We start from the raw sequence: 13902 nt of genomic DNA, 5'->3' as shown, positions 1-13902 counted from the left end.
GGGGGGGGGAGGGGTGTGGCGTACCGCAAAACGGGACTCCACGAGATACTGTTCATCTCCACCGTCGACCTCCTCCAGCCTCCACGGGCTACCGTCGACCTCCTCCAGCCTCCACGGGCTCCTGTTCATCCAGCCTCCACCGCGCGCTACTCCACCGGCTACTGTTCAACCACCCCTCCACGGGCACCCCTCCACCGTCTACTGTTCATCCAGCCCTCCACACCATGGGGTCCTGTTCAACCACCCCTCCACGGCCATCCCTCCACCGTCTACTGTTCATCCAGCCCTCCACACCACGGGTTCCTGTTCATCCAAAGGCAATGCCACCGCTCACTGTTCATCCAAACCCCCCCGCAACACTCACTGTTCATCCCAGAGGCAGCATCGATCGGCTTCAGTTAGCAGCAGTAGCGAAGGAATCGCTCCATCGGGTTCAGTTAACAGCCATCGATCGATCGCTTGGGTTCAGTAACGCGTAGTCTGCAGTGCAATCGCTCGGGTTCAGTTAGAGCCCAACGCTTCACTCGGGTTCAGTTAGAGCCAACGCCTCGCACACACGCGCGTACGTACGAGAGAAACGCGCATCGCTCCGCCCCCGACCTCCCACCGTAACCGGCAACTCCCCGAAATTTTCCTCCCCCTCTCTTCTACCACGGTTTTTTCCGTCATGGATGGCCCAAAGAATGTCATGCAGCTGCGTCTCCGGCCCGCCTAGGATAAAAAGCCCATTTTCTATCATGATTTTTTGTCATAGAAGTAGGAGCCCACCACATCTATGATGATACCGGGTTTTGTCACAATTATCGTCATAGAAGTGTCATATGTATGACAGAAAAAATTTCGTTCGTCCCAAAATGTCACAGATGTGTCTTTTTTTGTAGTGAGGTGCTCGATTTTCTCACGAAGTTTGAAGATGGTTTCCCCAATGTTCTTGGCATCCAGCTTGTGGTTGTTGGTGAACTCCGCGATCATCGTCTGGTTGGCGTTGAGTCCACGTTCCACCATCTGTTGGCACTTGAAAACATGTTGCTCCATATGTCGGTGTCAAAACCGGCGGATCTCGGGTAGGGGGTCCCGATTTGTGCGTCTTAGGCTGATGGTAACAGGAAGCGAGGGACACAATGTTTACCCAGGTTCGGGCCCTCTCGATGGAGGTAAAACCCTACTTCCTGCTTGATTAATATTGAAGATATGAGTAGTACAAGAGTAGATCTACCAAGAGATCGTAGAGGCTAAACCCTAAGAGCTAGCCTATGATGGTATGATTGTAATTGTGATCGGCCTTCTAAGGACCAACCACTTCGGTTTATATAGACATCGGAGAGGGCTAGGGTTTACATGGAGTCGGTTACAATGAAGGAAACACAATATCCGGATCGCCAAGCTTGCCTTCCACGCAAAGGAGAGTCCCATCCGGACACGGGCCAATGTCTTGAGTCTTGTATCTTCACGCTTCAACAGTACGGACGATGTATACAGTTCGGCTGTCCGGATACCCCCTAATCCAGGACTCCCTCAGTAGCCCCTGAACCAGGCTTCAATGACGATGAGTCCGGTGCGTAGTCTTGTCTTCGGCATTGCAAGGCGGGTTCCTTCTCCGAATACTCCAATGTACCTACTATGATGAATAGTGTCTGGCTCCCCATCAACCTTGCACTCCTCGGCTTCAGTTCCTCAATAATGACCATCTCCATGTGTCAAGAGAATGCGGGGAGCCAAGGAATTTTTGCATTTGCCACCCCCGATCCTTCAGGCTGGCCATCTATTTGAAGAGATGGGAATTCTCAAATCCAAACCTCACTCTCCCCCCTCGAGCAAGCATCCCACAGAGCGCTCCGGAAAAAACCATTCCAACATGGCCGGTCGTCGCAGCTCTTCTTCTCGCTCTCCTTGCTCCAAGTCGGGGGATTGGAAAGAGTGTTCAGTTCCTCATAGCCGTTTGATAAAGTTACAAACCCAAGGGTTTCTCCCACTGGCATTTATGGTCCCCGTTCGAGCCGGAATAGCCACTTATAATGGAGGGGAACAAGTGGAGGGATCTCCTAATCCATCTCCGAAGGAGCGAATATGTCTCATCCCGCAACTGCTAAGGGGCATTGGGTTTCCCATCCACCCGTTTCTTTGCGGGCTCCTGGAGTTCTATGGTCTCTAGTTGCACAACCTTACCCCTGCCTCGGTACTACACATACCAGGGTACGTTGCCCTTTGTGAGCTATTTTTGGGCTGCGAACCTCACTTCGGGTTATGGAAGAAGCTATTCTGCCTTGTCCCCCGCTAGGGAGAATCCCTATGTCAAGTGGGCGGGGCCGAAGTATGGCGCATTGCCGAGACCGGATACCTATCCGGCACTCCCAAGAAGGCACCAGAGAACTGGCCTTCAGAGTGGTTTTACATTGATGACGTTCCCCTTCCGGATCCAGTCCGGACAAGTCTCCCCAAGTTCAGTAACGCCCCACCGAGGGCACATCTAAGCTGGCGCCCCCGGGGCCCCCCAAGAGGAGGATACTAGGGAAATACATTTCCTGATGAGCAGGATAAAGTTACTGGCCAAATCCGAACTGACGATAATCGAGGTCATGGCAATATGCATAATGTGGGGAGTGCAACCGCTTCAATATCGGGGGAAGCCCATGTGGCACTACAACGGGGAAGATGATGCCACTCGCTGCAGCCATAAGGGTCCGGACTCCGCCACTGCTCTGGCAAGGATATTGTCTGGTTTATACAAAGCGGAAGAGGAAGAATTCCTTCGCATTAAACCGCGGGACGGATTCTCCATGTACAACCCCCCAGAGTGGGTAAGTCGTCATTCCTTTCCCTTCTTCACTTACTTTAGCGCTCTCTGCTAAGATTACCCGCATCGATGTTTCCGAGCAGGAACTAAGGAGGGCCATAGAAGGAATCTTCATCCCCTCCCTGCAGCCAGAGGACCCCAGAAGGGCCCTAGATCCAGGACTCGAAGAGGATCCGGATATTACCATGGAGCTTGTCAACGGGGTATTTTATCAAGCGAGCTGTGATGGTGCCTCAGTGGCCATTATTGCCGACTATCCCGGACTGCTCCCTGTGTCGCGTGTAAGCCAAACTAAAAACCCCATCCTCCGAAGAGGACTCCCCTCAGGTGTCATGCCTTACCCTTGAGGCGTCGTGCTATTTGCAGAGACGACGGTCGGAGCGCGGGGCCGAGCCCCTAGGGACTCGTTGACCACGGGCGTCCGGATCGGGCAGGCTCAAGAGGAAGGCGGTGAGGGTCGACACACCGCTGCAAAGGTAAAACAAAAACATGTCCTGCGATTATTGTATTTGAAGTATAACGGCACCCTTCGTGTCCTGGCAGGAAGAGGATCAGCCGGAATATATATCCGGGGATCCCGCCAATCACGCCTCCACCAGCCGGGTTCCAGAACCAGATTCGAGAGCGGAGGCGGACACAGGCCAGTACCGCATAGTTCTCTGACAGAGGATGCGGATATGCTATGGACACGAACTCCGAAGTAGAGAGCGCCATGAATCACCGGCGCTGGAGGGCCATGCTTCGGAAACATCTTCTCCAAAGAAGCATTTAATGCCTTCAATTCGGGGGACGCATACATCCGAGCAGCTCAAGGCGGGCTTGCCCAAGCGACGGACCAGTATGCCAAAGAAATACGGGTAAGAAATTTTGATAAGTATGTGTAACAGTAGCCCCTAAGACTTGAAATGGTTGGAACAACTGTTTTAAGGATCAATTTATGCACAGATCCTTATAGATAAAAATGAACAATTGGCTCGGGAGCTAGAGGAATGCAAGGCCCAGCTGAGGGACACGGTTGCCAAGTTAGAGGAATCCCAAAAGGCCTCATCTGGTAATGTTTGTCTCAATTGTCCGAAGATGCACCAGGTATTAAATGATTCGTATAACAAGTCTAACAGAGAATTCTGCAGACAATCCTGGGGTGAATCCGGAGGGCGTAACGGATGACGACTCGCATCTCACAAGGGAGCTAAAGGCTGGCGAGCGCATACTCATGCAAGTTAGGCAGGAGAAGAACAATCTTCAAGATGCCAATGTCCGGCTAGACGTGGAATTGAAGGACGTCCGCGCTCAGCTGGCGGACTCCGTGAAGGAGAACAAAAGGCTTCGATGCAGAATTTATGGTAAGTATCCAAACGAACTATATTATAGTTCGGCGAGGAAGTATATTGAAAGAATTTTGCTTGTAGGAATGTTAATGGGTCGCCCAGGGGAGGAGATGCCCTCATTTGCGGGCAATTTGCTACAAGACCTTTCGCAGTTGCATGAGCGAGCTCGGCGGGTGATGCACAGCGTTGCTCAAGTCTTGTGGCCAACAAGTTCCCTGCCGAATGGCATGGGGGAGCTTGTGGATATGCTTCAAGGAGCACGGCGGCGCTTCCGATTGTGGAAGGTGTCAGCTTTCCGACAAGGTGCAAGAAAAGCCTGGGCTATGGTGAAGACGCGCTACACCAGGCTGGACCCGAACCATATGGCCAAAGTAGGACTGGTGGAGCCTGATGGGCAAGAAATTCCCGTAAGTCTGGTATATGACCAGGTAGCGTTAGCCGCCAAGTATTCTCAACAGGATTGTAAGCTAGATAGCCTGTTGGATGGTATAGAGGCGGAATATAGTTAGTCTAAGTGACTGTGTAATTCGATGGGCATAAGTAGCCCCTAGCCGGATTAAAATCATTTGTCATGGCGGACCTTTTCGCTTCAGCCCCCGGATACTACAGTCTGGGGTGTGTCCGAATACCCACTTAGTTTTACAAAACCGGGGTATGCATGGAAACCAGGCGTAGGGGTCATAAGTGCTTGAACAGACAAGTACCCAACTAGTTATGTTATATTACATGGATAGTAAGAAACATCTTCCAGGGAGAATAGTTCCATTAGGGGTTCCTTTCCCTGGGTACGCATGCGACAATGCACATGTCTGGACTGCGAGCGATGGCGCAGGATACAAGACTTCTGGGGATTTACGTTGTAATAAACGAATACATCTTTTGTTCACCGACCGAATATTCTCTTAAGGAAACTAGCTTTCGGCTTCACCTAGTATGAGGTACACATCCGGCTGAACCAGCAGTAACAATCGCAGAGGTGCTCCCCTTATGACCTAGCCGAATTAACGGGAACGTAGGGCATAAACACAAGAGCCACGCAACCCAGCTTGGCCACATCTTAAGTCATATCAATGCATATAATGGTGAAGATAAGGCACATGTGGAAAATAAATGCACATGTGATGGGTGAAAAGCCATTAGAGTAATTATTTTTAGCTTCCATATAGGAAGCCCCCAGGTGCTGCTTACACACATAGTGCGCCCGGAGTTATCCGGAAGTCCGTACTATATTAAATATTTTGTGTGAAGAGGAAGAAAAGTTGAGAAAGGAAAAGGGATAGAGCATAAATAAAAGGGAGGGAGTAAGGAGACGAACATTGAGTTCGGCGTTAGGCGTAGAATCTCCGGAGTCTTGCCGCGTTCCATGGGTTCGGCTCGAGTCTGTTATCGGATGCATTACGTAAGCGGTACGCTCCTCCGGTGAGAACTTTGTCAATGATGAAGGGACCTTCCCACTTGGGTTTGAGCTTGTCCTTCTTCTTATCCGGTAGGCGTAGAACGAGTTCGCCAATATTGTAAGTTTTGGCACGTACTTCTCTGCTTTGGTATCGTCGAGCCTGCTATTGATAGAATGCGGAGCGGGCTTTTGCAATGTCGCGCTCCTCCTCTAGGGCATTCAAGTTATCCTGCTGATCTAATTCGGCTTCCTTCTCTTCGTACATGCGTACGCGTGCCGAATCGTGTATGATGTCGCAGGGTAGTACTGCTTCCGCGCCTTACACCATAAAAAATGGTGTGTATCCGGTGGTGCGATTCGGCATGGTCCGCAGCCCCCAGAACACGGAGTCGAGCTCCTCGACCTAGTGTGTATCTGACTCCGTCAAAGATCGCACTAGTCTGGGTTTGATGCCGCTCATGATGAGACCGTTTGCCCGTTCGACCTGGCCGTTTTTTTGGGGATGGTAGACGGAAGCGTAATCGAGCTTAATGCCCATTTTTCCGCACCAAGTTTTCACTTCATCGGCTGTGAAATTGGAGCCATTATCAGTGATGATGCTGTGAGGGATGTCGTATCGGTGTACGACCCCGGATATGAAGTCTATGACTGGTCCGAATTCGGCTGTTTTGACTGGTTTGGCTTCTATCCATTTTGTGAACTTGTCCACCATGACCAATAAGTATTTTTTCTTATGGCTTCCCCCTTTAAGAGGTCCGACCATATCCAGCCCCCAGACCGTGAAGGGCCAAGTTATGGGGATTGTTTGGAGAGCGGTAGGGGGCATATGACTCTGATTGGCGAAGAGCTGGCAACCAACGCAGTGTTGGACAAGGTCCTATGCGTCTGCTCGGGCCATCAGCCAATAAAAGCATGTACGGAAGGCCTTGCTGACTAGTGCTCGAGCCGCGGCGTGGTGCCCGCCCAGTCTGGCATGGATTTCAGCCAAGAGCTGCCACCCTTCCTCTTCAGAGATGCATCTTTGGAGCACTCCGGTAGCACTTTTCTTGTAGAGTTCCCCTTCGTGGACCTTGTAAGCCTTAGAACGCCGGACGATGCAGCGTGCTTCATTTGGGTCCATGGGGAGCTCCTGCCTATTTAGGTAGGCCAGGAAAGGTTCAGTCCACAGGGCAACTATGGCCATGATTTCGTGGGCCGACGATGTAATTTCGGTGGTAGAGCCTCTGATTATGTCTGACGGTTCGGAATCTGGGGGTGAGTTCGGGTCCGTGCTAGTATTGCCGGACTCCCCTTCCCATACTACGGATGATTCGAACAACCTTTCCAGGAATATGTTAGGTGGGACAAGGTCGCGTTTAGCGCCGATGCGGGCGAGGACGTCAACCGCTTGATTGTTTTCTCGAGCCACATGGTGGAATTCGAGGCCCTCGAACCAAGCTGACATTTTGAGGACGGAATTACGGTAGGCCGCCATTTCCGGATCCTTGGCATCAAAGTCTCCATTAATTTGTGATATTGCAAGGTTCGAATCCCCGCGCACTTCCAGGCATTGGATGCCCATAGAGACTGCCATCCAAAGACCGTGCAATAGAGCCTCATATTCGGCTGCATTGTTGGAGTCTATGTATAATATTTGGATGACGTACTGGACCGTGTCTCCGGTGGGAGACGTCAGGACTACACCCGCTCCCAATTCGGCTAGCATTTTAGAGTCGTCGAAGTGCATGATCCAGTTGGAGTATGCGCCGTACTCTTTAGGGAGTTCGGCTTCTGTCCAATCGGCGACAAAGTCTGCCAGTACTTGCGACTTGATGGCCCGCCGTGGTTTGTATGTTATGTCGAACAGAAGGAGCTTGATGGCCCATTTAGCCATCCAGCCCGTAGCGTCGCGGTTATTTATTATGTCATTGAGTGGTACTTCGGAGCCCACCGTAATCGAACACTCTTGAAAGTAGTGTCGCAGCTTATGGGATGCCATGAAGACCGCGTATGCTATTTTTTGGTAGTGTGGTTATCGGGATTTGCATGGGGTGAGGATCGTGGATACGTAATAAACCGGCTTCTGGAGCGGGAATTTGTATCCGTCAACATCTCGTTCGACGACGAGCACTGCGCTTACAACTTGATGTGTTGCAGCTATGTACAGTAGCATAGGCTCGCCGATGTTTGGCGCTGTTAGGACTGGATTACTGGCCAGTAAGGTCTTTATTTCATCAAGTCCGGACGCGGCTGCATCCGTCCACACGAAGTGTTTGGTGCGCTGAAGGAGGCGGTAAAGAGGTAATGCCTTTTCTCCTAGCCTAGAGATAAAGCGGCGCAAAGCGGCCACGCATCCAGCTAGTTTCTGGATGTGCTTGAGGTCAGTTGGTATAGCCAATTGTGATAGAGCTCGGATTTTTGATGAATTCGCTTCAATTCCTCTATTGGAAACAATGAAGCCCAGCAGTTTCCCCGAGGGGACGCCAAAAACGCATTTTTCCGGATTCAACTTGATGTCGTATGTCCGGAGGTTATCAAATGTAAGCCTAAAGTCATCTATTAGGGTTTCAACGTGTCTTGTTTTTATGACCACGTCGTCCACGTATGCCTCCACTATTTTGCCGATTTGTTTTTCCAGGCATGTTTGAATCATGTGTTGATAGGTTGCACCGGCATTTTTAAGCCGAAAGGCATAGTGTTGAAGCAAAAAGGGCCATATGGTGTAATGAAAGCTGTTGCAGGTTGGTCAGACTCTGCCATCTTTATTTGATGGTATCCAGAGTATGCGTCGAGAAAACACAGCGAGTCGTGTCCAGCTGTGGCATCAATGATTTGATCGATGCGAGAGAGGGGAAAGGGATCCTTGGGGCAAGCCTTGTTGAGGTCTTTGAAATCGACGCATAGGCGCCAGGATTTGTCCTTCTTTGGTACCAATACCAAATTTGCTAGCCAATCCGGATGTTTGATATCTTTGATGAATCCGGCCTCAAGTAGCTTGGCTAGCTCTTCCCACATTGCTTGTCGTTTAGGCTCTAAAAATCGCCTTAGGGTCTATTTGACAGGTTTGTATCCCTTTAGTATGTTAAGGCTATGTTCGGCCAATCCGCGCGGGATGCCCGGCATGTCCGATGGGTGCCATGCAAAAATGTCCCAATTTTGGCGTAAAATGTCCCGTAGTGCGGCTCCGTTGCGGGGTTCAACTGTGTCCCGATGGAAGCTGTCTTCGTGGGGTCCGTTGGATGGACTTGCAATTTGACTATCTCGTCTGCGGGTTTAAATGAGGTGGAATTGGGTCGCTTGTCGAGTATCACGTCGTCCCTGTCCATGGTGGCCCGCAGCATTGTTAATTCTTCAGCTGCTACGGCTTCGGATAATGCTTCCAGGGCTAGTGCTGCGGTTTTGTTTTTGGCGCGTAGTAAGACGTTCGGATCACTGGCTAGAGTGATGATTCCATTGGGCCCGGGCATTTTAAGCTTCATGTACCCGTAATGGGGTATAGCTTGAAAGCTTGCGAATGCGTCCCGCCCTAGAAGGGCGTGGTATCCGCTCTAAAAGGAGCCACCTAGAATGTGATTTCTTCAGACCTTTAATTCTCCGGGGTGCCGAATACCACATCAAGTGTGATTTTTCCCGCACACCACGCTTCCCGACTAGGGATAATTCCCCTGAAGGTTGTGCCGCTTTGCTCAATGCGGCTTTTGTCAATTTCCATCTTGTTGAGCGTTTCTTCATAGATCAAGTTTAATCCGCTTCCGCCGTCCATGAGTACTTTAGTGAGCCGAAAGCCGTCCATGATTGGGCTAAGGACCAGAGCGGCTGGTGTCCAAACAGTCTGGAATCGAGGTTCATCACTGGCATTGAAAGTTATAGCAGTGTCGTTCCAGGGGTTTATTTTTGCCACATGGCAGATTTCAGTGGAGCTTCGATGAGCTCGCTTGCGCCTATTGTTTGAGGCGAAAGTCTCAAAGACCGTTAGTACCGTATTGGGCTCGTTGGTGGGATGTTGTTTTGCTTTATGGCCCGCAAGAAGATCCTCACCACTTTTTGCAACCTGTCGGAGTATCCAACATGCCCTAAGGCTATGAGTTGGTGTTGTGTCTGGAGCTCTATGGAGTTTACATGGCCCACCGAGCCATTCTTCCAATACGGTTCCCCGCCCTCGGGTGTGCTTCGGTTTCTTGGGAACTAGATCGGCCGACTTACGAGAGTTCGCCCGTTTAGTTCGGACAAAGGTTCTGGTGAGGGCCGTACTATCCCAAAATTATGTTTGGGTTTTCCAGGCGCTTTCCATCGCACAGTACTTCTGTACTATGGTTGCCAAGTCCGCAAAGTGTACTATGTCACGGCGACTTATAGCATTGAGGAGTCCTTTGTTCGTGCAGTTTTTGCAAAAAAGTGAGACAACATCTTCCTCGCAGCAGTCCTTGACCTTGTTTAGCACAAGGAGGAATCTGGCCCAGTAACGATGTACTGTCTCCTGGGGATCTTGCCTGATGTGGGAGAGACGGCTTAAGTCCGGGTGGGTGTTGTTAGTTGAATCTGGATCCTGGTCCGATCTAGCACCCAGGGGCATGGGAGGCTCTGAGTCTGACAGTCCGGGATCCGGAGTGTTGCCCAATTTCTTTGGCCCAATGCCCGATTCTAAGTCCGAGACCCGGGTCATGTCTTCCACTGGGCAGGTGTTCGGATCAAGGAGGTCGGTGATCCGGACATGGTTCATCCTCAGAGTTGAGGGGTAATCCGTGTGTGGTTCATCCACTACTGCTATCTCATGGGTGGCCGGCGGGGATCTAATGTCCCCTTGGTCAGGTTTAAGCCCGATCCGGTCATAGTCTGTAGCGACTCCAAGAGCGGCGATGCGATCCAAGAGCTCATTAAGGGAGGAGAGCTCCATCGGATCCATCTGTTCGGCGAGTTCCGAACTGACGTGAAGGTTATGCTTGATGACCCAAGAGGCCATCGTCGGCGCGGCCGCCGATGGGGCAGCCATTATGAAGCCGCCAAGTCAGAGAGTTTGGCCTACAGCCAGAGCTCCCCCTGAGGTAATGTTGTCCTTAACGACGAGACGAGCCATCGAGCCTTGCGGTGACGACACAGAGGAACTCTCAATGAAAGCACCAATGTCGGTGTCAAAACCGAGGGATCTTGGGTAGGGGGTCCCGATCTGTGCGTCTTAGGCTGATGGTAACAGGAAGCGAGGGACATGATGTTTACCTAGGTTCAGGCCCTCTCGATGGAGGTAAAACCCTACTTCCTGCTTGATTAATATTGAAGATATGAGTAGTACAAGAGTAGATCTACCACGAGATCGTAGAGGCTAAACCCTAAGAGCTAGCCTATGATGGTATGATTGTAATCGTGATCGGCCTTCTAAGGACCAACCTCTCCGGTTTATATAGACACCGGAGAGGGCTAGGGTTTACATGGAGTCGGTTACAAGGAAGGAAACACAATATCCGGATCGCCAAGCTTGCCTTCCATGCAAAGGAGAGTCCCATCCGGACACGGGCCGAAGTCTTGAGTCTTGTATCTTCATGCTTCAATAGTCCGGACGATGTATACAGTACGGCTGTCCGGATGCCCCGTAATCCAGGACTCCCTCACCATAGCTTCGAGCATTGTCTCCATGCTTCCGGTACGCCTTGGTCCCTCCACATCACAGATGTGCAGCACCCCCTCATGCATCTCAATGGTTTGAGGGTGTTGCACCACCTCCGCAAGATAGGGGTTGATAACCCTCTCGAAAAACTTGTCCTTGGAAACGCTTGGAGACGCCATGATGCTCTAGATCTGTCGGAAAAATAGCTCGAAACAAAGACAGAAGATTTTTGTGTAATATGGTGGTCAAAACTTTCGGGAGATTATATAATGAATTTTTACCGACCAAAATACGTAACGTGCAAGAAAACGGAGTCCAGGAGGCACACGAGGTGTACACGAGACAGGGGGCGCGCCCTGTAGGGGGGGCGCCCTCCATCCTCGTGGATGCCTCGTGTCCTTCCCAGATTACTTCTTTCTTCCATAAATTATTAAATATTCCAAAACAGGGAAAAATTACCATTAGAATTGTTCTGGAGTCGGTTTACTTACCGTACCACATACCTATTCCTTTTCGGAGTTTGAAACGTTCTGGAAAGTGTCCCTTATGTATTCCTCCGAGGTTACGGTTTCAATAATATTAGTTTCAACATTAATAGGATTACCTGAGATATAATGTTTGATTCTTTGACCGTTCACCACCCTCGGACTTGTGCCTTCGAAGGTGTTGATTTTTATGGCATCGGAATGATAGACCTCCTCGATAACGTAAGGACCTTCCCATTTAGAGAGAAGTTTTCCTGCAAAAAATCTTAAATGAGAATTGAATAGCAACACATAATCACCTACATTAAATTCTCGCTTTTGTATCCTTTTGTCATGTCATCTTTTAACTTTTTCTTTAAGTAGCTTGGCATTTTCATATGCTTGGGTTCTCCATTCATCAAGTGAGCTAATGTCAAATAACCTTTTCTCACCGGCAAGTTTAAAATCATAGTTGAGCTCTTTAATGGCCCGATATGCCTTATGTTCAAGTTCAAGAGGTAAGTGACACGCTTTTCCATAAACCATCTTATACGGAGACATACCCCATAGGATTTTTATATGCAGTTCTATATGCCCATAATGCATCATCAAGTTTCTTGGACCAATTCTTTCTAAACCTATTAATAGTCTTTTGCAAAATTAATTTGAGCTCTCTATTACTTAACTCTACTTGCCCACTAGACTGTGGGTGATAAGGGATGCAATTCTATGATTAACATCATACTTAGCAAGCATTTTACGGAAAGCACCATGAATAAACTGTGAACCACCATCAGTCATAAGATATCTAGGGACTCCAAACCTCGGAAAAATAACTTCTTTAAGCATCTTAATAGAGGTGTTATGATCAGCACTACTTGTTGTAATAGCTTATACCCACTTAGCAATGTAATCAACATCACCTAAAATATGTGTATATCCACTAGAGGCAGGAAAGGGTCCCATATAATCAAAGCCCCAAACATCAAATGGTTCAATAACAAGAGAATAATCCATAGGCATTTCTTGACGTCTACTAATATTACCAATTCTTTGACATTCGTCACAAGACAAGACAAACTTACGGGCATCTTTGAAGAGAGTAGGCCAATAAAAACCGGATTGCAATACCATATGTGCGGTTCTGTCTCCAGCGTGGTGTCCTCCATATGATTGAGAGTGACACTTGCGTAGGATCTGTTCCTGTTCATGCTCAGGTACACAATGTCTAATAACACCATCTACTCCTTCTTTATATAGTTGTGTGTCATCCCAGAAGTAATGTCTTAAATCATAAAAGAACTTTTTCTTTTGCTGGTATGTGAAACTAGGTGGTATAAATTTAGCAACAATGTAATTAGCATAATCAGCATACCATGGAGCAGTACGAGAAGCGTTAATGACCGCTAATTGTTCATCAGGAAAGCTATCATCAATAGGTAGTGGGTCATCAAGAACATTCTCTAGCCTAGACAAGTTGTCTGCAACGGGGTTCTCAGCTCCCTTTCTATCAATAATATGCAAATCAAATTCTTGGAGCAAGAGAACCCATCTAATAAGTCTAGGTTTAGCATCTTTCTTTTCCATAAGATATTTAATAGCAGCATGATCAGTGTGAATAGTAACTTTAGAATCAACAACGTAAGGTCTGAACTTATCACAAGCAAATACAACTGCTAAGAATTCTTTTTTAGTAGTAGCATAATTTCTCTGGGCAGAATCAAGAGTCTTACTAGCATATTGAATAACATTTAATTTCTTATCAACTCTCTGCCCTAGAACAGCACCTACAGCATAATCACTAGCATCACACATAATTTCAAAAGGTAAATTCCAATCAGGTGACTGAACAACGGGTGCAGTGATCAAAGCTTTCTTAAGTATTTCAAATGCTTCTACACAATCATCATCAAAGACAAACAGAATATCTTTTTGCAATAAATTAGTCAGAGGCCTAGAGATTTTAGAAAAGTCCTTAATGAACCTCCTATAAAAACCGGCATGACCAAGGAAACTTCTTATACCTTTCATGTCCTTGGGACATGGCATCTTTTCAATAGCATCGACTTTAGCTTTATCAACTTCAATACCCCTTTCAGAAATTTTATGCCCCAAGACAATGCCTTCATTAACCATAAAGTGACACTTTTCCCAATTTAGGACGAGACTAGTGTCTTCACATATCTGCAAAACTCGATCAAGGTTGCCCAAGCAATCATCAAAAGAGGATCCATAAACGGAGAAATCATCCATGAATACCTCACAAATTTTTTCATAAAAGTCAGAGAATATAGCCATCATGCATCTTTGAAAGGTAGCAGGTGCATTACATAAACCAAAAG

Source organism: Triticum dicoccoides, chromosome 4B, assembly GCF_002162155.2.
Source record: "Triticum dicoccoides isolate Atlit2015 ecotype Zavitan chromosome 4B, WEW_v2.0, whole genome shotgun sequence".
Classification (NCBI taxonomy): Eukaryota; Viridiplantae; Streptophyta; class Magnoliopsida; order Poales; family Poaceae; genus Triticum; species Triticum dicoccoides.
Note: the sequence above shows the minus strand (reverse complement) of the source record.